General features: G+C 38.1%; 1 long non-coding RNA gene across 2 annotated transcripts in view; it reads right to left on the reverse strand.

Annotated features, from left to right (window-relative positions):
• The window catches only part of LOC103099982 (uncharacterized), a 36,967-nt gene extending 24,060 nt beyond the window's left edge, over positions 1-12,907 (reverse strand). The window contains exon 1 of one of the 2 annotated variants that reach the window (XR_008911560.1): positions 12,846-12,907. This is a non-coding gene — a long non-coding RNA (uncharacterized LOC103099982). Of the gene's footprint in view, positions 1-3,990; positions 4,159-12,845 lie in introns of those variants that run through there. The other variant, XR_460106.2, reaches the window with a different exon arrangement.
• Positions 12,908-22,204: the final 9,297 nt, after the last annotated feature.

Below are 22,204 nucleotides of genomic sequence, written 5' to 3' on the forward strand. Positions count from 1 at the left end.
GATTCAAACATTCTGGAGTGCAATATGGAACCAGGCTCAAAGTGTTATAAATCTATACATTACCCTTTGACCCATGCAATACTACTACTAGGTCTGTATCCCAAAGAGATCAAAGATAAGGAAAAAGGATCTACCTGTATGAAACTATTTTTAGCAGTTTTTTTTTTGTAGTGGCAAAGAATTAGAAACTGAGGGGCTGTCACTTGTGTTAAATGTCTGTAATGGAGTAATACTATTGTGCCATAAGAAATGACAATGAGGATGAATTCAGAAAAACCTGGAGAAACATATATGAACTGATGCAAAGTGCAGTAAGCAGAAACAGGAGCAAAATATATATGAGAGAAATATTATACAATGATCATTTGTTATAGACTAAACTATTATCAGTCAAACAAGTTCCCAAGATACCTACAAGGCACCCATGATGAAAAATGCTATCCATAATCAAAGAAGGAATTGTTGAGTCTGATTGCAGGCTCCATACCATTTTCCACTTTATTTCATTTATGAGATTTTTATTGTGTGTGTGATATGTGTCTTTTGTTATAGCATGAGCAATATGGAAATTGCGTGAAAGCACTGGTATAACTTATATCAGATTATTTGCCACCTCAAGTTGGGGGGAAGGGAGATAAGGAAAAATACGAATCCTAAAATGTTAGAAAACAATTGTCAATATCTGTTTCTATATGTAACTGGAAAAAAAAGAAAAGAATCATTGGATTTCCTGGAAGCCATGATAAAAAAAACAAGAATTTAGACATCATATTACAAGAAATAATCAGGGAAAGCTGCCCTGATGTTCTTGAATGAGAGAAGGGAAATAGAAATTGAAAGAAACTGATCATTTCCTGAAATAAATCCCAAATTTTAAAATTGCAGGACTATTATAGCCAAATTCCAGAACACCCAAGGAGAAAATCGTACAAGCAGCCAGGAAAAAAGCCAAATATTGTAGAACTAAGAGGGGATTATACAGGACCCAGTAGCTCCTATATTAAAGGATCAGAAGGTATGAAATATGATATTCGTCAAGGCAAAAGATCTAAGACTACAACCCCAAATCACCTACCTGGGGAAATTGAGCATAATACTCCAGGAGAAGAAGTGGATATTTAATGAGCTAAAGGACTTCCAGTTATTTTTGACAAAGACTGAAACTAAAAAGAAAATTTGATATCAAATTTGACATTCAAGAGAAGGTAAACAGAAAAAACTCAAGGAAATCAGTGAGGTTAAATAAATCACATCCTTGTATGGGAAAGTGATAACTAGAATACTTACGATACTTATGATACAAGCAGTGGTTAAGGTATTTAAGATACTTTAAAGTAATCAAAAGAAATAATGGAGTTAAACAGTTTACAGTACTAATAAGAAGGTGGTAACTAAGATGCAATGTTACCTAAAATACACCACAGAAGCAAGAATCATAATGGCTATGACTTCAAAGTATGCAATGCCATGAGCTCTAGAGTTGGAAGACCTGGGTTCAAATCCTGGCACTTACCACCTAGGTTATCTGATCTTGGATAAATCATTTAAATTCCTAACCTATAAGACCTATAAAAGATGAGGTTATACTAGAGAGTCACTAAGGTTCCCTCCAACTCTACATCATATAATACTTTCCATATGGTATCTCACATGAACTTCACTATTACTATTTTGTGACATGGTGAATAACATTTTTAAAACCCATGAAATTACTAAATACGAGGGGCAAAGTACTAGAAATACAAGTAGAATAGTAGACAGAACTGAGAACTATTGCTAATAATAAAAGTTAGAATTTATTAACTTTAGAGATTATCAAACACTTTCAATATTATTTCATTCCATCTTTACAGCAACTCTTGGAGGTAGGTGCTATTAGTATCCTAATATTATAAAACAGGAAAATGGGGCAGGCAGAGGTTAAATGACTGACTCAGCATGGTCATATACTCAAGGTCACCCTGCCAATAAGTGTCTGTGGCGGGAATTAAACTCAGATCTTCTCAACTCCTAGCCTAATGTTCTATCCATTGTACCACCTAATTGCCTATTATAACAGGTAGAGGTAGAGCATAATAGAAAGGACATGGTAGCTGCAGGGCAGATGGGAAGACCCTGTGGTCCTTAGAGTACAGTAGCAAAGCAGATAATAATGCATCCTATTTAATGCAATGTCTGTTTCTAGTATTGAACCATTTTACAAGCTAAGGACATTCTTGGTGGCAACAGCATTATTTCCTGGTCTTCAGGAACTATGGCCCAAGCCATAAATCCACAAGGATACCAAGGATGAGAGCTACAAAAATGGATCTGGAGACAGAGCCAGCAATCTTGGGTTACTGCTCTTCCTAGAGTCCTGGTCTATTTCCATCATGGTGACGTCACCCATCTGGTATTTGTCACCTCCTGTCTCTCCATTTCCATTTCATGGACGAGAAAACAGAAGCTCATGCTGTGGTTTGCTCATGGTCATATGGTTGGTAAGAGGCTTGGAAGCTTGATCCTCCTGATGCCAGGTTCAGCCCAGCTTCATTATTGCCTCCCTTTTCTTAATATCTTTTAGTTAATTTAGTTGTCGAGTTTTAAATCTTTGGTTAAATCTAAAATCTCAAATCAAATTAGTTCTAGCAGTAATTACAACCAAATAACTAGGCCCAAGGAGAAATGTTAAAAAAAATAGGGACATCTCTACTGGGATGATATATATTCAAGACTACACTGACTACATTAGACATTTATGGATCTATAACAACATTAAAAAATTAGCACAGCACATGTTTCTATCTGTAACAATCACCCTCATTTGTTTATTGGGGGGTGGGACAGACAATATCTCACCCTTGAGGCCTGCATGGTTTCAGAGGTTTGCCCATGTCATCCTTGGTGACAATCTAATTTTTAAGTGGCAATTGAGTTACATTTCAGATGTTTTATATATGAACTTACTCCTTCCCACTTGGCACCTCAAAGTAGCCCCCCAACATGAGCTCTGGAACTGGATTAATGAGGCAGTTTTATATTGTTAATAAGGTGTTAATAACACAGCCCTGTGTTTTGGAATTGGCTTGCCTCACGAAAATGCATCCGCTCTGGCAGAGTTTGGAAGAGAGAATGTAAGATCTTGGGATCAATGTTAGAGGGCAGAAGTAAACAGCCTAGAATCTAACAAGGAAAGGTTTAACTAGAAGGAAGGAAGGAGGAGAGGAAAGGAAAGAAGGAAGAAAAGGAAAGGAGGGAAGGAAGGAAAGAATGAATGAATGTACGAATGAATGAAGGAACAAAGGAATGAGGAAAGGAAGAAAGGAAGAAAGGAGGAGAGGAAAGGAAGGAAGGAAAGAAGGAAGAAAAGGAAAGGAGGGAAGGAAGGAAAGAATGAATGAATGTATGAATGAATGAAGGAACAAAAGAATGAGGAAAGGAAGAAAGGAGGACAGGAAAGGAAAAAAGGAATGGAAGGAAGGAAGGAAGGAAGGAAAGAAGGAAGGAAGGAAGGAAGGAAGGAAGGAAGGAAGGAAGGAAAGAAGGAAGGAAGGAAGGAAGGAAGGAAGGAAGGGAATTTCTTCATATGTAAAACTAGGGATTAGGGATTGGACTAAATGCCCTCTAAGGTCCTTTGCAGCTCTCAATCTGTGTTTCTGTGATCTCCTCAAACTCTTACCCATCTTAAAAAATTGTCAATTTCTCAGAGTTTAGACTAATTGACTAATGCTGAAAAGATTCCCAAGACACAGAGATCCTTGACCCTAAGGAGATGGTGAAGGCTGCTCTGGTGCAATTAGCAACATAGCTAAACATCTCTGGGCTATCTTTCAGTAAAATTCTGATACTTATGGCTCAATCTATTTATATGCAGCATCTCCACCTGTGTCCAGTGGGCAAACTACCATAGCACACCAATGACCAGGCTCATGGCTTTTCCCCATATTTATATTATAGAGTATCCAAGCATAAGACTGAGAATGGTGACGTGGGAAATTTAGCCATGCTCACCTATAAAGGTAATGCTACCTTCTGAAGGATCATGGATTCATTCATGTCTTCAGCACTTACTGAGCACCATGCTTGGACAAGTAAATGTGATGGCCTTGAGGGGGATGTAGGGATGAATAATGACTAAGATACCATTCCTGCCTTCAGGAAATTTGCAATCTAATATTCGATAAGACCTGAAAAAATATATAGACAAAACAAAGGAAAGTGCAATTATGATACCTAACATTTACATAAATTGTTTAAAGTAAACATACACTTTCTATAAGTAATTTCATTTGTATCTCCCTCCTACTCTGTGATGTAGGTCCTAGAGGGCACCATTTATAATAGCCCACAGTCACATCATCAAGTAATAATAAAATTAAAACTTGAACACAGGGTTTCTGACTCCAATTCTATTGATTTTTCCATGATTTCACATTTTTAGTGAATTAAGAAATCTTTTTTGGTTTCTACATTGACCACCACCACCACAACAATTTTACCTCTTCTTTTTTAGAGATTATAATTATCAATCTATCTTTCATCCTGAGAATTTCCTTAGTATAAGGAGGAAAGGAATAAGAAAATGAACAAAAATAAAGATGCTTTCCTGCTAAGTGGGATTTGATGTGGATCTCTTATGTTCTCACTCTTACACAAGGAAAATATTTAATAATATTTAATAAGCATTTGATGAATGGAAATGAATTAAACAGAATTAATTGGAGTGATATGATCTGTAGCTAGTAGTTATGAGCTGACATAAGAATACAGGTCAGATCTATTGTTATCAAATGATTGATTTTCTGGAATCTTCACTCTACAGTCAACTCTCATGTATCTATGCTAATGAGGAACAAACATGGCATCAATAAATGAAATCCACAGATAATAAAAAGCTTCATTTTGTCAATGAGTTTGAGGCTGTGTCTATGGAGCTTATTGGTTGGAAATTGGTTAACAAGTTCCTAAGAGAAAAGAGTAGGAGAAATGAAAGCAAAGTCAATATAAAAGATCCAAAGAAGGAATGAGACATCTTCTTTGGAGGGGAATGAATGTGGGGGGGAATGGGAGTGGGGAGGGATCAAGGGAGATTTCATAAGGAAGCAGTACTGGGTAGTGGAAAGAGCATTGAACTGGGAGCTAGATCTCTATTGGAATCCCACTTTTGCCATTTATAAACTATTTGATCTTGGGCAAGTCTGCTCTCCAAAGTAGGACAACCATGATATTTTATTTTTAAGTTATTTCATTTCATTTTTATTTAATTAATTAATTTAGAATATTTTTCCATGGTTACATGATTCATGTTCTTCCCTTTCCCTCCTCCCTCCCCCCTCCCAGAGCCAATGAACAATTCCACTGGATTTTATATGTATCATTGTTCAAAACATATTTCCATATTATTAATATTTGCAATAGAATGACCATTTAAAGTCAACATCCCCAATCCTATCCCCATCAAATCATGTGATCAGTCATATGATATTTATTCTGTATTTCTACTCCCATAGTTCTTCCTCTGGCTGTGGATACATTCTTTCTCATAAGTCCCTCAGAACTGTCCTGGATCATTGCATTGCTGCTAGTAGAGAAGTCCATTACATTTGATTGTACCACAATGTATCTGTCTCTGTGTACAATGTTCTCCTGGTTCTGCTACTTTCACTCTGCATCATTTCCTGATGGTTGTTCCAGTTTACATGGAATCCCTCCAGTTCTGCATTCCTTTCATACTAATACTATTCCATCACCAAAATGATTGGACTTGGTTCAAGCATCAACTTCAATATCAAGGATTCTTAACATGAGGGGTAGGAGTCATGGGTCCATTTGGAAGTCTGGTGGAAGTTATGGACTCTTTAAGATAATGTTTTCAAATGCACAAAATAATACATAGATTACAAAGGAAACAAAAGGAGTGAAAGTAAGGATGTAATTTTTCTTACCTCAGTTTGTGAACTCTCTGAAATCTATCCATGGAGCCTAAATTAAAAATCTCCAGTTCTACACGAAGACTTTATTAATCCTTCCAATTTCTCAAGTTCTCTCTGCCTAAGTTATCCTATTTTTGTATATGTTCTCTATGAATTCATTTACAAAAATATTGTTTCATGTTGTCTTCAGTGACAAAATGTTATATTTTATTTTATTTTTGTCCTTGCATTCCTAACATTTGGCATAGACCCTGGCACATAGTGGTTTATAATAAATATGTGCTAATTTGTTGGACTGATAGCCTTGAGGGCAAAAGCTAGCTAGATTTGGACTTGATCCGAGGATAGACTTCTTGATAATTAGGAGTGTCCTAACATACAATGGAATGGTGTATGAGGTGGGAGGTCTCTATTGCCCCAGCATGAGGTTTTTAAGCAGAGTTTAAGTGGCCACCTTACAAATAAGTCATAAAGTGTTCCATTTAAGTTATGGATTTAATTACATGGATACCAAAGCTTCTTCTAGCCTTAAGTTTTAGCTTATTTCTCTGAGCTTCAGTTTTTTCATCTATAAAAAGCAAAGATACTTTTTGGACTATTTGATTTGGGATGCTATTGTGAGGCTATGAAACCAAAGAACTATATTCATATTAGTGAGAATAATTATGATAATGATCATGATGAAGGAGGTGATTACCTTTGAACTGGACCTAGAAATAAGGTAATATTTCAGTAGTTGGAGTGATGGAAAGGGGGTGGAATTGAAGAAAGGCAGAGTCAAGAATGCATAGGACTTGTTTTGGAAAAAGCAAGTAGTCTAGAGTGAGGATAGCATAGAGTATGTGGGCAGGAATGGAGTGAGATAAAGTTCGGAATGTATATTGGGATGAGTGTGGAGAGAATTCAATGGCAGCCTCAGCAATTTGTACTTCATTCCATGGACCATGAGGATTCATAGAGGGTTTGTGAGAAGAGTAGAGGAGTGATGGAAAATCTGATAGCTATAGCAAAGACAAACTGGAACAGGGAGAAATGGAAGGATTAATCAAAAGGCCATTGCTAAGGGCCAGTTGAGAATCTGAATCTAGTTGGCACAAGTAGGAATGCAGAAAAGAGATACTTTGCTGAAGATGAATCGTCAGGTCAGTAACAAGGTCAGAATGAAAAAGAGTTTTCAAAAACAACTCTAAGGTTTCTGTGACATCAAGAAGGGTGGAATCACTCCCAGAAATCGGAAAACAAAAGGGATAAGAAGCACCTGAGAAGGGCTCAAGACAGGTGAAGTTTGAAATGCTTATAGACTATTCATGTAAACACACCCAGTGAGCATTTAAAATGTGGATTGATGGGGTTGCACCCAAAATATAGATTTGAAAGCCATTTACATAGAGATGAGAGTTCAATGAGTAAATGTATAACGAGAAAAACATGGATGGAACTTTAGTAGATATCTAAATTTAGGGGTCTAGAAGAGGAAGAAGATAAAGAAGGAAATAGAGTAGAAAACCATCTTCTCTAAAGATGAAGAAGAGAATATTAAGAGAGTACAGTGTAGTGGAAGTGAGAAAGAATAAAGTATAAATTATGGATTGGCCAACAGCTTTCCAAAGTACATAGAACTCAAGGTCAATGTCAGTCAACATTTAGTTAGTATTCATTTTGGACAAGGTACTTCTCTTGTCTTTGTACCCACAAAGTCTGATATTGCACAGTCCTTACCTTCAAGCAGCTTATCATCAGGGAAAATGGTACTCATGGTGGCAGATTGGATACACAAATGCCCAGCACACAGGTTCAATATTTATGAACTAAAATCAACTAGACATTTTAACACAAAGAAATGAGTCCGACTTGATGGTCTGAGACCCATTGTTAATAATGTCTTCAAGTATTTCCTCTTCAGGAAATTCCAGGTTTAAGGAATTCCTTGACCAGTGAGTCCTGCCACCATTTGATTGGGGTGAGCTCAAACAGGGTTCTAGAATAGAATATGCTTTCCTCATTCTTTTAAATTTCCTTTAGGGTAGAAGCTAGGTAGCTCAGTGAATGGAGAGCCAGGCCCAGAAATGGGAGGTTCTGGTTTCAAATATGAACTCAGATACTTCCCAGCTGTGTGACTGAGGGCAAGTCACTTACTTCCCACTGCCCAGCCCTTACCAGTCTTCTGCCTTGGAACCAATACACAGTATTGTTCTAAGAAGGGATTTTAAAAAATAAATTAACAAACAAAATTTCTTTTGATGTAGCTAGTCCAGAATTTGGGTTTGACAGGCAATCTTCATGCTCTGCAGAAATCAACTTTCTCTAAAATTTCTGGACACAATGGCTGCCTCCCTAAGAGGTCTTCTGTGTAGGGGAAGTATACCCTAATAGTTTTTGAATCTAGGAACCACATACAATCAGCAGTCTTGGAGAAAGTGGGTTGGAGCACAAGAGACTTTCCCTAGGAGCCTTGGAATCTCTTACAGTGAGCACAGCATATGTACTTCCTAATAATCTTTTTTTAACCCTTATCTTATGTCTTAGAATCAATATTATATATTGATTCCAAGGCAGAAAAGTGTTCAGACTAGGGAATGAAATTTAAGTGATTTTCACAGGGTCACACCACTAGAAAGTGTCTTAGGTCAAATTTGAACCCAGAATCTCTCCTTTCTAGGCCTGGCTCTGCATCCATTGAACCACTTAGCTGCCCCTAATAATTTTTTATTCTGGGGGTTGGTTGATTGCGTCTTGGAGGCCATTAGGAATGACTGCTTCCTAAGAGTTTTTATTGTCAAAAGTACTGTAGAAGAGATTCCTTCTTGAGTATGAGTTGTACTGGATGAAATCTCTAAAACTGAAAGCCTTCTTTGATAGCTTGAGACCATTAGATTTAGTATCAGAGGCCCATTGGTAATCTTTAATAATCTTTAAGAGATAATATTGAACAGAGAGGTAGGAAAAAAGACATATTACAAAGGGGCTGTGAGTGTATGTGAACATGGAATAAAAATGGTAGATATTCTGTCTAAGATTTTGACAATGAGTGGGAAAAACAGAAAGATGGGATGGCAGGAAGTTACAGGAATGTTTTTCTTTTTTATTTGGATGTTTGCTACTTTAAGTGATTTTAAAGATCCAATATAAAAAATAACAATGAAGTGATAACTAAATGTAGTACCCTTTGGAAATAGTTCTCTCCAAGTCTCTTGTGGCTAACTACATAGACTCCTGAGAAATGTGCTCATGCATCAAAAAGACAGTGTAGTCTTCCCAGTCCAGGAGGAGAATACTATCACATGTCTCAGGCAGCAAGGAAGGATTGTGCAACCCCATGAGCAGCTTGAATAAGTCTGGAGGAGAGCTTGCAGCTGGGATTATCAAGGGGAAGGGAGTACCTAAATTGTGTGGGAGCATCAGTGAACACAAGGATAATAGCTGTTGTCTTCCTTTCTCTTGAACCCAAAGAGCAACAAGAAAATACCCCTCCAAGTTCCTTTCTCCAAGCAACTCCTCTCTCCATGATTTCCACTCCTTTTTTCTTACTATATGCTAAATTCTTTTAAAATTACAATTCTGTTCTCTTTATGTAAACATCTATGGTCAACATAAATACATGTGTTTGTTTATAATCAGAATGCATGCTTGTTGAAGCTCTGATTGATTGATACCAAAGAATATAACTGACTAGGACATATCCTTCCTAGTTGAAGAACAAGACTTCAATCTCTGGCCAATTGTTAGAGGATTTCTAACTGGGGACTTACTTTTCTTTTCTACAAATACCTTTATCAACTCAAAAGAATAGAAACAGTACAGTTAGTTAATAGTTGTTTTTTATACACACACACACACACATATATATACTAGTTGCTAAACTGATATTTAACACAGTGTCTGGCATGTTGTTGCTCTATATAAATACTTGTTCCCTTCTCCTTTTCTTCCCCTTCCCTCCTCAGAAGGGCAGAGAAAGAATCCCATGCATAGATCTTGCACCATTGTCTTTGAATTTATGTAAGCCTGGGCTTGGCCAATAAAATCTCCAACTCTGTTTCTAGTGAGAGAATGGAGCAGAGAGAGAAGGAGATCATGGTGCTCAGCCCCTAAAGTTTCTTCTCTTTACCTGAAAGGATGGAAACAAGTGTAGAGGAGGCAATGATTGTACAAAGGGAACATTTTGCCTTAAACCCTTCTCACGAGATGGAAATAGGCATGGTCTGGGAGGATTCAGTTCTTTTTCCTTTGTGGTTTAGAGGGAGTGTGAGGACCATCACCATTTAGTCACCTTTGCTTTTTGCATTGATAACTGTAAATTATATGAACAAAGGCTAGGTGCAAAGTAGGTAGGACTAATCATCCTCAATGACAACACTCTTCTCTGGGTGCCAAGAGGTAGAATTCATTCCTTTACCTCTTTCTTGAATCTTTCCCTTCATTTAATCTAGGTTACTTTGTGACTTTTCAAAAAAGACATCCATCAACTATCTACCTTTCTTCAAATTGTCCTTCCCTAGAGAGGGAAAAAGTTAAGGGTAGAATGAGGTCAGTGATTGCCCTAAAGCTCTTTCAAATGATTTATTGAAAAGAATCAATAAGTAGAAAAACAAAGAGAAGAACCACAGAGTAGTGTAAGGAAGGTAAAGTTTGGTAAAGTTTACCAGAGCAGGCTAGGGGGGAAATATCTGAATTTGAAAGGGAATGAGAAAGATAATTTTTCCTTCCAGACAGGGAATGGAATAGAGAGGATAAGAGTGAGGGGAAAGGAAGACTCAATTAATTTACTCTCTATTCTCATCTTTAAATGAGGAGGTGGGAGTTGAAATAGACCATCTCTAAAGTCCCTTCCAGGACCAAATGCTATGACCCTATGATAATCAATTCTCTTTATTAAGATCTCAAAAGGGAGGGGGGATTAATACTACAACTCCCTTAGCAAGCCATTACAATTTCTAATAACCCAATAGTCATGAAATTATTTCTGCCACCAAGATGAATTTCACCATGTTTCAGTTAAATGATGCCACTAGGGTACAGACTCATTGATAGTGTGGAAGAAAATTAGACAGCTAGCCAAAAAATGTTCATAATACTTTTCAGGCCACCAGGAGAATGCCCTTTAAGATAACTCATTCCTGGCATAGAGTCAGCAATCCCATTCTATATGGTATTTTACATCTCTCAGAGCTTTGACACTGATATTCCAAAGGCGAGTTATATATTCCCAGTTTAATCATGGTGTTTGCTCAAGTGGACAAAAAACATGCATTTCAAGGATGTCCATTAAGAATGAAAAGAAATATACCCAAAAGATCAACTTGTAGCCTAGGATACAGTCACCATTACCCAGAATTTCCCTGGACAAAAGCAAAATTACAGATCCTTGTGGTATTTCAATGGTCAGAAAAACCTACTGCAAATAACTATTTGGAAATTCTATAATATGAAACATTATGTCAGTGGAAAGAGAGAGAGAAAGCTTTAAAGTGAGAACATGGGTCTAAATTTCATCTTGAACACATATTGACTGTGTGATCCTGGATAAGTCAATTAACTTTCCAGTGTTCAATCTAGGCAACTTTTTTTGTATGGTGTAGAAAAGGTCTGCCTTTGTGAAGGATATTTCCTTAAAAAAGGGAATAAATTATAATTGTCTGAAAACTGCCACCTTTTAGGAACTACTGTGTTTGACATTCACTAGCATTCTCAAATTTTCAAGGTAGCTAAAGGATCCCACTCCCAACTTCTTTATGTCTCTGGGCTAACCATCCCCAATTGTTGAATTGTTCCTCATGGCACAGTTTCCAGACACTTCATCACTTCATTTACCCTTCCCTGGGCTCATGCCAGTTGCCAACTTCTCTTCTAAAATGTAGTGCCCATAATTAAACCTGCCACCCCAAATGTGGTCAGACTAGCAGAAACTTAAGACTTATAAACAGATTAATCTAGAAATTGTATTTTACCCTGTAGCAGGGAAAGAGGAGTAACTGAAGGTTTTAAAGCAGGGAAGAGTCTAAGTTTTATGTATCCTTTAGGAATGTTCTTTTGGCAGCTATGTGGATGGTGGGTTGGAGATGGAGAGAGCCCAGAGTAGGAGGCAGCCACTTTAAAAGAGATGGCCCCTTCATTTGAGATTAATGTTTTTCCTTAATAGCGGCAAAAACTGGCCAAGGGGAAGCTCATTTAGGAGAAGCTTGAAGAAAATAAGTCTAGAGGCAGCTGGGCTAACTGGTTATGAACACTGGGCCTGGAGTCAAGAAGACCCGAGTTCAAATATGATGAGATAACTCCTAACTACTGATTGACTGACAAAAGGAACCAATGGAGAAGGAAATGGCAAACCACTCCACTCCTTGCCAAGAAAACTTTATAAATAGCTGTGATCATGAAGAGTTCGACATGACTGAACAATCACAAGAAAGTGATGATGACTCCTCAAGAACAGCTACATTGATGCACCCAGAAGACCCCAAGTGCTTCAAAATGTTCTGGAATTCTTGTGAAACCTCCTTATTCTTCTGGGAGCTGAGTCTTCTACAGAAAGCATAACATCTCCCTTTGTCCTTTGACTCCTGAGATCCTCCCCTACAAATTTCTGTATCTGGGTTATATCCCAAACCACTTAGTTTTGCTTCATCCTGACCAAGTTGGTAGTTCTGGCTATTCCCTGAGTAGACTTCCCAGTAATGCCTTCCTATTGCTCCTTGTATCAGAAATCCTCAGGTAACATCACTGCAGAATAGGCTCCATCTTTTTTTGTGATCTAGTCATCTTCTCAATACCCACCATGTAGTTGCACCCTCCAACCAGAGATCATGTCCAAGAGGATTACCCTTTCATCCCCAGAATTCCTACATGGGGTCCTGTCCCATCCCTGCTTGGGAGTGCTTAACTTGCCACTGTATGTGAGCATCTGACATTTCACAAGAAATACAGCCATCTTCTTACCTGTCACCTAGCTTCCATGTGTCTACCCTCATGCCTCACCACACTCCTCCCATTCTTTCTTCCCTTTCATTCTAATTCTGGAACCATAATCCCATAATGTCATCACTCCTGGAAAGGATCCATCAGTCTACTCTCCACTATGACCTTCCAAATCAAAATACTCCTCCTTGGTCACTTAATACTTCTCCCATTTACATCATATTTAGCCCTTGTGGGCAAAGTATGTTATCTCCTCCATCATGTGTAAGTTCCTTATGGGCAGTGTCTGTGTCCTTGCCTTTCCTTGTATCTCTGGAACTTAGTAAGGTTCCTGGGGCTTTGTAAACATTTATTTGTTTAAACCTTTCCAGTCTTTTCATACTTTGCTCCCCAACATATCCAATGAAACTGGCCTCTTGGCTGTTCCACAAATAGGATCCTTCATCTCTTGACTCCAGGTATTTTCTCTGGCTGTCCTCCATACTTGGAATGCTCTTCTTCCTCCACATCTTTTATGGATCTCATTGCCTTCCTTTAAGACCTAACTTAAATCCCACCTGCTAAAGCAGTGATGGGAAAACTTTTGAGCTTGGTGTGTCAAAATTTGCCAAAAAATACCCAAACATAACTTGTGTGGTGTGTCACTACAAGAAAAAAAAAACATAATTTTGCAACATTTATAGTTTAAATAACAAAAATGTGTAATTGTAATATATAACTGTATTTAATAAATCAAAAAACTAATTATTTAACTTACCTGCTTAGTGACTTCTTTGTTCATCTGTCAGTCAATTTCTTTTGTTGGTTCTGATATTATTTAACTTGTGTGGGGTGCCGTGAACTAAGATAAGTGAGGGGGAGGGGTAATCAGTGCCTATTAGTGACTTTTTTGTTGCTGAATTTCATTGGCTAAATCTTCAATTGAAGGTTGGTATTTTGTACACTTCAAGCCCAAGCAAGCACTAACTTCATCTGTCAATCTGTTTCTTTTGTTGGTTTTGATTAACACTGAGAATAAGGTCTCACAAAAGTATGTAGAGGGAAAAATTGTGAGTAAAGCCATTGTTATATTTTTCAGGGTGCTAAAAGTGTCTGGTAATCAGTTCCAAGGCACTCCAAATTTCCCGTTTGTAGTGGCACTCCTCTTGATTCTCCAAGTGGCACCTTTGAAGATTCTCAAACTTTGACCTCCAGTTGACAAACACCTGAGCCCAGATGCTGTCTTGAAATTCTTCAAGTTTCATCTCCAAATCATCAATTTGTATCCATTGGAAACCATTTAATTCCAAACTACTATAGACTACTATATCAGGATGCTTAATTATTTTCATGGTCTGTTCTAGATTTCTAAATTAATTAAATCTATCACTGAACTGGTCAAATAACTAGTATAAAACATGCTGGTACTTTATATGTAAGGGTTCCATTTCATTTTGTACAGCTGCACTGGCCTTCTCAAAATACTTTGTTACTCAAGGAAAATACTTATAAGTTTTAGTTTTGCTTGAAAATTTTAAGTTTACTTTCAAAAGCTTTTATGTATCCAAACATAACATCAATACTTTTGCTAAAACCCCTTGTTCAGTTCATTAATATGAACAGAGAGATCTGTAAAAAACATCAGGGTGTTGACCCACTTATCATCATTGATCTGAGGAAAGTTTCCCAGATCCTTATCCTAAAAAAATACCTTAATTTCTTCAAAGCACTCCATAAAGCACTCAAGAACTTTGCCTCAGCTCAGCCATCTTACATTATTGTACTTCAGCAGTCCACTGTAGGTGGAATCAACCTCCAGTAAAAGTGCAGAAAATTTTCACTTGTAAGGGGGGGGGGGACGAGAAGCTATTAACTATTTTTGTAATAACTGACATTAAGTCGTTTAAGTTGGTGAATCCTGCCTTGGCACATAAAGTCTCCTGATGGATAATACAATGAAAAGGCACAATCAGATGTCCAATAGATTCTGTAAACAGTCTGACAAATCCAACATTTTTCCTCACCATGTTTGGTGCCCCATCTGTTGTCACTGACAAAATTTTAGAGATATCAATGCTTAGGTTATGGAATGTTTGTATAATAACCTTATATAGTTCTCTTCCTAATGTACTTGTTGGCACTGATACTAACTTTATCAACTCTTCTCTCATTGTGAGACCATCAGAGTATTGACCAATAATGGCCAACTGAGCATGTGATGTGACATCGGTAGTTTCAAGAGAGATCGAAACATATTTACAATGACTTATGTCTCTCTTTAATTGATGTACGTTTGCGTTCAGTCTCATTATTTGGTCTTTTATGATATTTCAATGAGTAAGAACTCAGATATTCTCTTAATAATTGCATCTTTATTCTGTGTATTGTGAAATAGAATGGGTGCACATCTTAGGAGAGTTTCTTTAATAAATTCTCCCTCCCTTAGTGCTTTTCCATGCTGAGCTATGGAGTGAGCAATGCTCAACCTTGCAGATGTTAAATTTGTAGAGTCTTTTACAAATTTAAGGATGGAATTAGATTGGCTCTTATAAAGGTGTAGCTGCTTGGAAATGTATTCTTTCCTTTCATCCTCACTTTTTTTTCAAGAACTGGGAAGGATTAGTTTCAAAATGTCTATTTTTTTCCATGTTCTGCTTACTACCATTTCAGTACATAGAATGCAAAATGATCTGCCATTTTTTTCTATAATGCCATACATCTCAGTCCCTGTCTCTTGGAAGGGTCAGCTACTGCTACTACCACTTCCTTTACTTAACCTTGGTTTTTTATTTTTGGGGTCCTCCATCCTGGAGGCAGTGACAGAAGATAGAATTATAGATAGCCTGTTAACCCTGTTTAGGGGTTAACTAGCCTAACTGAGCACAAGATGACTCATGTAACTGTCTTTTAGGAAAGGGCAGAGTTAATAAGCAGAAATAGGGATGGAGTCTGCACTATGCTGCAAGATGGTGTTCTGTATGCAAATGAAGATGACTGCCACTATTTCTAATGGCAGGAAACAGCACCCATAGCACAGAGAAGCTGTGACTTGTCCAAGATCACACAGGTGGCTAGTGGCAGAGATACTTATTACCTGGGGTCTGGGGACACCAGATTCCTCATCCCCTGCTAATCATTCTTTCTATTGTGCCTCTCTAGCTCATGCCATAGCCAGCCTGGGCAGGACTGATGTGAGTAGCATCATCTTTACCCTTTCCAAGCCCTCTGAAGCCTCACCTGGTGGATGATGTAGGTTCAAGAGGATGAGAATGTAGAACTATTCAGCCATATAACCTTAGCCCATCTTGCCATGCTCTTTCATGCCTCTATACAAGTCATATCAACAATAAATCAATCAGTCTTCAGACTTCATTTCTAATCTACATCTCAGAGCTCATGGGGAGACAGAAGGGCTATGCTTTTGCCACACATGTTTAAGTTATGTTTCTGTGCCTGCAAATGGCCATAAAATTTAACAGTTCCAAAGACTGATTGCCCATTATCTCCTGAAAAAGGCATTATAGAAATGGCTGTTAAGTCCATATCACCACGTAATCTTACCTATGCATCTAAGGACACCAATTTGTGATTTACAGGGAATCTTAGCTCTTGCATTCACTGGTTAGCTTCAGCCCTTTTCGTGAGAACAAAGCAGGGCCACCATCAGCTCACCCTGCTTGGGAATCTGATGAGATAGGCAGCTGAGAACACAGCCTAATCTGAACCTAAGATGATTTACCCCAGAAGGATCAATCAGAGTTTCTAGAAGGTTCCCTCCATCACCCAGAAGATCTAAGGTTGCATGTCTTCTTTCCCTTATAGAGATACATTTAATTTAAAATTAAACTGCCAAGTGGAAGGGAATCGTTTTCTACTAATATGAATGGGACCAAACAGCTGAAGTCTCTGTGAGAGCAAGACTCTGGAAGGGCAAGCCTCTGTAACCTGTTAGCCGTTCCCAGAGCCTCGAGTCTCCCATCACTGTCAGTGTCGATGAGAAATTGCCTAGCAACGGTCTTCGTCAAGCCAGCATATCCAAAAAAAAAAAGGCAGTACTGAAAATGAATATGTGTTGGGTGGTTTTCTTTCCCCAGGAGGTAAGAGAAGTGTGAAGTAATTCTTCCTTTGTGAAATGATAATTACAGGAGGAAGTCATCAAACTCTTACCTATTTTCCCCCTCTGCTTTTTAGAAAATGGAGCACCAATTTTTGCTTTGAAAATGTTTTTGTTAATGTGGCCACATGAGATCAAAACTGCCAACTGAGTCAATCAATTCCTCTCTCTCTCTCTCTCTCTCTCTCTCTCTCTCTCTCTCTCTCTCTCTCTCTCTCTCTCTCTCTCTCTTACACACACACACACACACCAATTCATTCATTCAAAAAAATAATTAAATGAATCGTTTGCTATTTATTTGACTCTCTCTATTCCTGTCACCTTAAGCAACTCTGTTGTTCTGCAAGTACAAACACACAGAGATGGAAGTATTATAGTACAATGTGCAAAACATGGGGTTGGAAGACAAAGAATCTGGCTGCCATTTATCAACTCTGTGACCACATTATTATACTTGTTTGGGCTTTAGGATCCTCATATAATAAATAATGAATTTAGATGACATGATTGTCAAAGTCTCTTATTATTGTAAAATTTAAATCTGATATTAGAATGTGAAATATACTGATACTCTCCAGCTCAGCCCCCTGACTACCAGTCAGTCCTATCTGGATTATTACAATAGCTTTCCAAATAATCTCCTCACCCAGTCTCTCCCTGTTCTAATCCAGCCTATGATCAATGATCAGATTAGGCTTCTCTATGATTGTGTCACTCCTCAGATCAAAGACCTTCAAAAGCTGCCCATTAGCCACCAGATAAAGTCCAACTCTAGCCAAGCTTTCAAACTTCTCCACAATCTCCATGCAACCTGTGTTTCTGGCTTTATCTCTAATGGTTGAGACTCTTTCACATACCTTCTGTTTCTGGCAAACGGGGCTATTGGCCACCATATTTTTTAACCTTTACCTTCTTTCTTAGGATCGACTCTAGTTCGGGTTCAAAGACATAAGAGCAGTAAAGTCTAGGCAAATGCCACACAGAGCTAGGAAGTATCTGAGAGCATATTTGAACCCAGTTCCTCCTGATTCCAGGACTGTTGCTTTATCCACTGAGCCACCTCGCTACCCCTATTGGCCATTCTTCAAGTTCATCTTGTGTTTTCCCACCTCTGTGACTTTCTTCACATACTCCGTAATTCCAGAATATTCTCTCCTCTATATGGGAAATCCTAAAGCATCTTTCAAGACCCAGTTCAAAGTCTACCTTTCCTGGTCCTTTTGGCAAGAAGCAGTCCCCTTATTTCTCCATTCTTATTATGAAATCCTCTGAATTCTATGATGTGCTGAATATTCTACTTTATATTATATGTGTATGCGCCATATTGCTTCTCTTAAGAGAGTTATATGGCATGATGGAAGTAAAATGCTTTGCAAACCCTGGAGCACCATATATATATACCAACAATGGCTACTCTTGCTATCATTAAACTGCAAAGTCTTTGATGTCAGGAACTCTGTGTTGTTGGAGGATTTTGGTAAAGAGAATTTTGTATTCTCCTGGGTGTCCGCTCAGCAGTATCGGATACACAGTAGGCGCTCATATTTATTGAACTGAACTGGATAAAATCTGAACTTGGTAGGCTATAAACAGCCAGCCAGTAAGTGGTACCTCCTTGGCAAGAAGGAATGGACTCCATGCTCCTGTCTAAAGGGCATCTACATTTCCTAGGCAGGTTCTCATGTAGCAAATATCTTGGGAACACACTCAATGCACAATTGTATTCTAGTCAACAATTCTTCTTTCTAACCATGATGTTCTCAGGGTAATAAGGCTTCAAGATATAAGGGACTCAAGAGGCCATCTAGCCCAAACCCCTAATTCTAAAGAGGGAAAAAATGAAGGTAGGATATGGTTTGTTACCCATCCCAAGTTATGCATTGCAAATGTCAGAGGCTGAATTGGAACACAGACCCTCAAACTCCCAGTACAGTCCTCATTCCACACCATTCACCTCAAAGTAGATGGCCTCCAAACTAAGGGAATTCTGAATTCCCCAATTCATGATGATTATACTGGTTTTCCTTGTGGCAGATTTTAATTAGAAAAGAAAAGACCACGGATGTGTCCAGATTCTCATCAGCAGAAGGGTGCCTGTGAGGAGATGATTTGGGCCATGGGGGAGGCACACAGAAAATCTCTTGAGATAGGGAAAGCTTTTGAGCTAGACTTAGACAAGGAACACTCACATCAAGGAAACCTCTAATCTTTTTTGGGTCCAGAAGTGTCAGAGAATTTTATCTTCAAACCCATTTTCTATATCTTTAAATTTATTCCTCTTTCTATTGCAGACCTGAAGAGTTTTTTCATCATCGAGTATTTTCATCATCTGAAGAGAGTAATAATCCCATAAAATATTTTCTGTGATTTATAGGCTGGTTTCTACATTATGAGGTGGCTCTTAATTCTACATTATAGATCATTGGTCAATAACAGCTATGTTTTATGTCAATAAGAGTAGGCTAGCTTCAGTATTTCATGGAGGTGGGAGACCATTGGGGTACTTTGTCTACCAGGAGTTGAAACCACTTGGAACTCAAGTCCTCAAACAACAAACAGTCTATTATTGGGCTTGCATCCAATCTTGGTAAGATTTGCCAGAGTTTGTTGTCTACTAGCAAAGACTTTGAAAACTCAAGGTCACCTCCATGACAAAATGAAACATCAGGAAGATGGCTTTAGTGGAGGCAGTAATGACAACATATGCTCACATAAATTCAAAATTATGTGTGTGCTTAAGGAAAGTAGTTCCTAGAGCTGAAAAAGCCACTGAGGTAAACACTGGAAAATTAAATAAAATGATTTTTATAGAGCAGTGACTTTAGTATAAAGTGTTATTTTATTAGAAAAATCCAAGATATCCTATTTGGAGTAGGTACTAGAGGTCTGTTTACAAATCTTTTGTCGAGATTATGAGTTAGAGCATTGGATATAGCACCCATAAAACCGTCAAATGTGGTTGTTTCTCTCATGCTTTGTTTAAATATGTGGATGGAGACATGAGTTATTAAGGTCAAAAATATGAAAACAGCCCAGGTTTTATTTCAGGGAAACAAAATCCTGATGTTTATGAGAGGATAAATTGCCCGAGGCTCTTGAAATGTTAATAGTCATAGCTTATGTTTTAAAATGGGTGGTGATTGATAGTAACTTTAATTTCTATCTTTTTCACAAATTAAAGTAAATATTTAGAGTGTGAAATGCAATAGCTCAGAAACAAACAATGTAGATTCTACATTTAGAAGTAGAGATTTTCCCAGAATAATTCTGCCAGACAAACTGGAGGGGTTCATTAGACTGAGATACAACTAGAAAAGAGAGCATTTCAGCTTAATCTATAAGATGGTATTGAATCAAATTTGGATCATAGGATTTGAAGCTGGGAGAGATGTTGGGGAGATCCTCTGGTCCAACTATCTCATTTTGAAGGTGAGGAAACTCAGACCTAAAATATTTAAGTGGCTTGCTCAAGGTCATACAACTAGTAAATGGCAGAGTTGAGACTTAAATCTAGACTCTCTGACTCCTAATTAGTGTTCTTCTGCTTATTGTCCATATGTTATTTATGGAAGACAGAATATCCTAGACTCTCAGTGGCATTCTGAGATGGAGACATAATTCCATCTACCTTTTTGGTCTCCCTCACTGGTGGATTAATGGGACTGATATCAGATTCAGGCCATTATGTGGAGTTTTGAAGAAGAAAGGATGGAGACTGAGTAACAATGGCACCTTCAGGACAGAGGGCGTCCATACATATTCCTGATATTGGATTCTGAATTGTGCTGGCCTTAGGAGTGTGCAATTAGATTTTTCTTCCCAGGACTCTAAATCCTAGCTTCCGATGCTCCTTCTCACAATATGTGCTAATGTATAGAGGATATAATCTTTGTGTAGTTCTGCACCCTTTTCCCCTGATCAGGGCTGGGAGAGTGGGTTTTATGCCAGTCAGGAGAATCTACACACGTGGGTTTACTTTTTGTTAGATAATTAGGTTTGAACTTTTATTTCTTTTAGTTCATTTTCTTTCTACTTCAGGTGGTTATTAATAAACTTTATAAAATATAATATTTGGGGTCACCCTGTTCTATTGAAATAGGCAAATCAATCCTCTGAGCAGAATGATGCCCCATTTAATTCCAAACCCAGGGGCAGAGTTCCCAGGACCCTGAATCTGGCATCCTGAGGTCCTATTCACCCTCCTAGCTATGGCCACAAGAATCACTGAGATCTTTCACCATCAAATCTTAGTGTAGATATTCTATTTTGAGTATGTTCCACTATTCCTTTACTAGAAGATGGAAGATCTATTATAGAACACTAACTTCTGGGAGAGTTCACTAGTGTTTGGGTGCTGCTATTGGGGAAAGGAAGAGAAAAAGGAAGAGAAAGGACTCTCATATGAGCCTGGGAGTTTTACCTGGAAGATTGAAATTAGGAAAGAGAGGAATGCTCTGCTCTGCTTTTCCATTGACTATACTTTTATAGTTTCAAGACTTGGGTTACACATGCTTCTCCTGGTAGATTGTAAGATCTTTATTTTTGTCTTTGTATCCCCAGAGCTCAGAGGAGTGCTTGGCATAGAGCTGGAACCTAATAAGTGCTTATTGAGTTATTGAATGATTGCCCTTGAGTGGTAGTCAGTGATTGAAGTAACACTGGGTCTGGGAAGAAAGGTCATGGTTAGTCAATGGTGGCATGGCCACATGAGTGACAAATCATGTCTCAGTATACTCTTTCACGAGTGGTAGAGTATTGAGTGTTTGACAGTCACTATTCATAGGCTCCAAACAGGTTATTGATGGAACTGTACCCTCTTTAGCTTCTGGGCTGTAACTGGACCCCTCAACCCTTTCCTTTGGAAGCTCCTACTATAAGATAAAAATCTGTTGACATGGAATCAATGAATCCATCAGATTTTGGCTGAGAGGATGTTGTCAATTATATACAAAGCAAGGAAAAAGCATGTTTTAAGGACAAAAGTATGATTTAGGGAATCTCTCTTGGCATGTTACATTGTTAATTCAGCCGTCCTTGTCTAAGTACATTACAGAGCTTGAGGAATCAATCTGAGGACACTTAAGCATGCATGTAGTTCTTAGGCTCTTTAAGATGAGTAATTATTTTTCATGGGGATCAATTATAGAAAATTCCCTGATCAGAAGTTGTTCTGAGTAGTTTCTATCTGCATCAGTTCTAGCCACTAGACAGATAATAAACATTCAAATCTCTCCTTGTTTAGAAGAGGGAAATGGAAGGGAGAATCAAACTGGTTGAGCTCTCTTGA

The sequence above is a fragment of the Monodelphis domestica genome, chromosome 1, assembly GCF_027887165.1.
Source record: "Monodelphis domestica isolate mMonDom1 chromosome 1, mMonDom1.pri, whole genome shotgun sequence".
Taxonomy (NCBI): Eukaryota; Metazoa; Chordata; class Mammalia; order Didelphimorphia; family Didelphidae; genus Monodelphis; species Monodelphis domestica.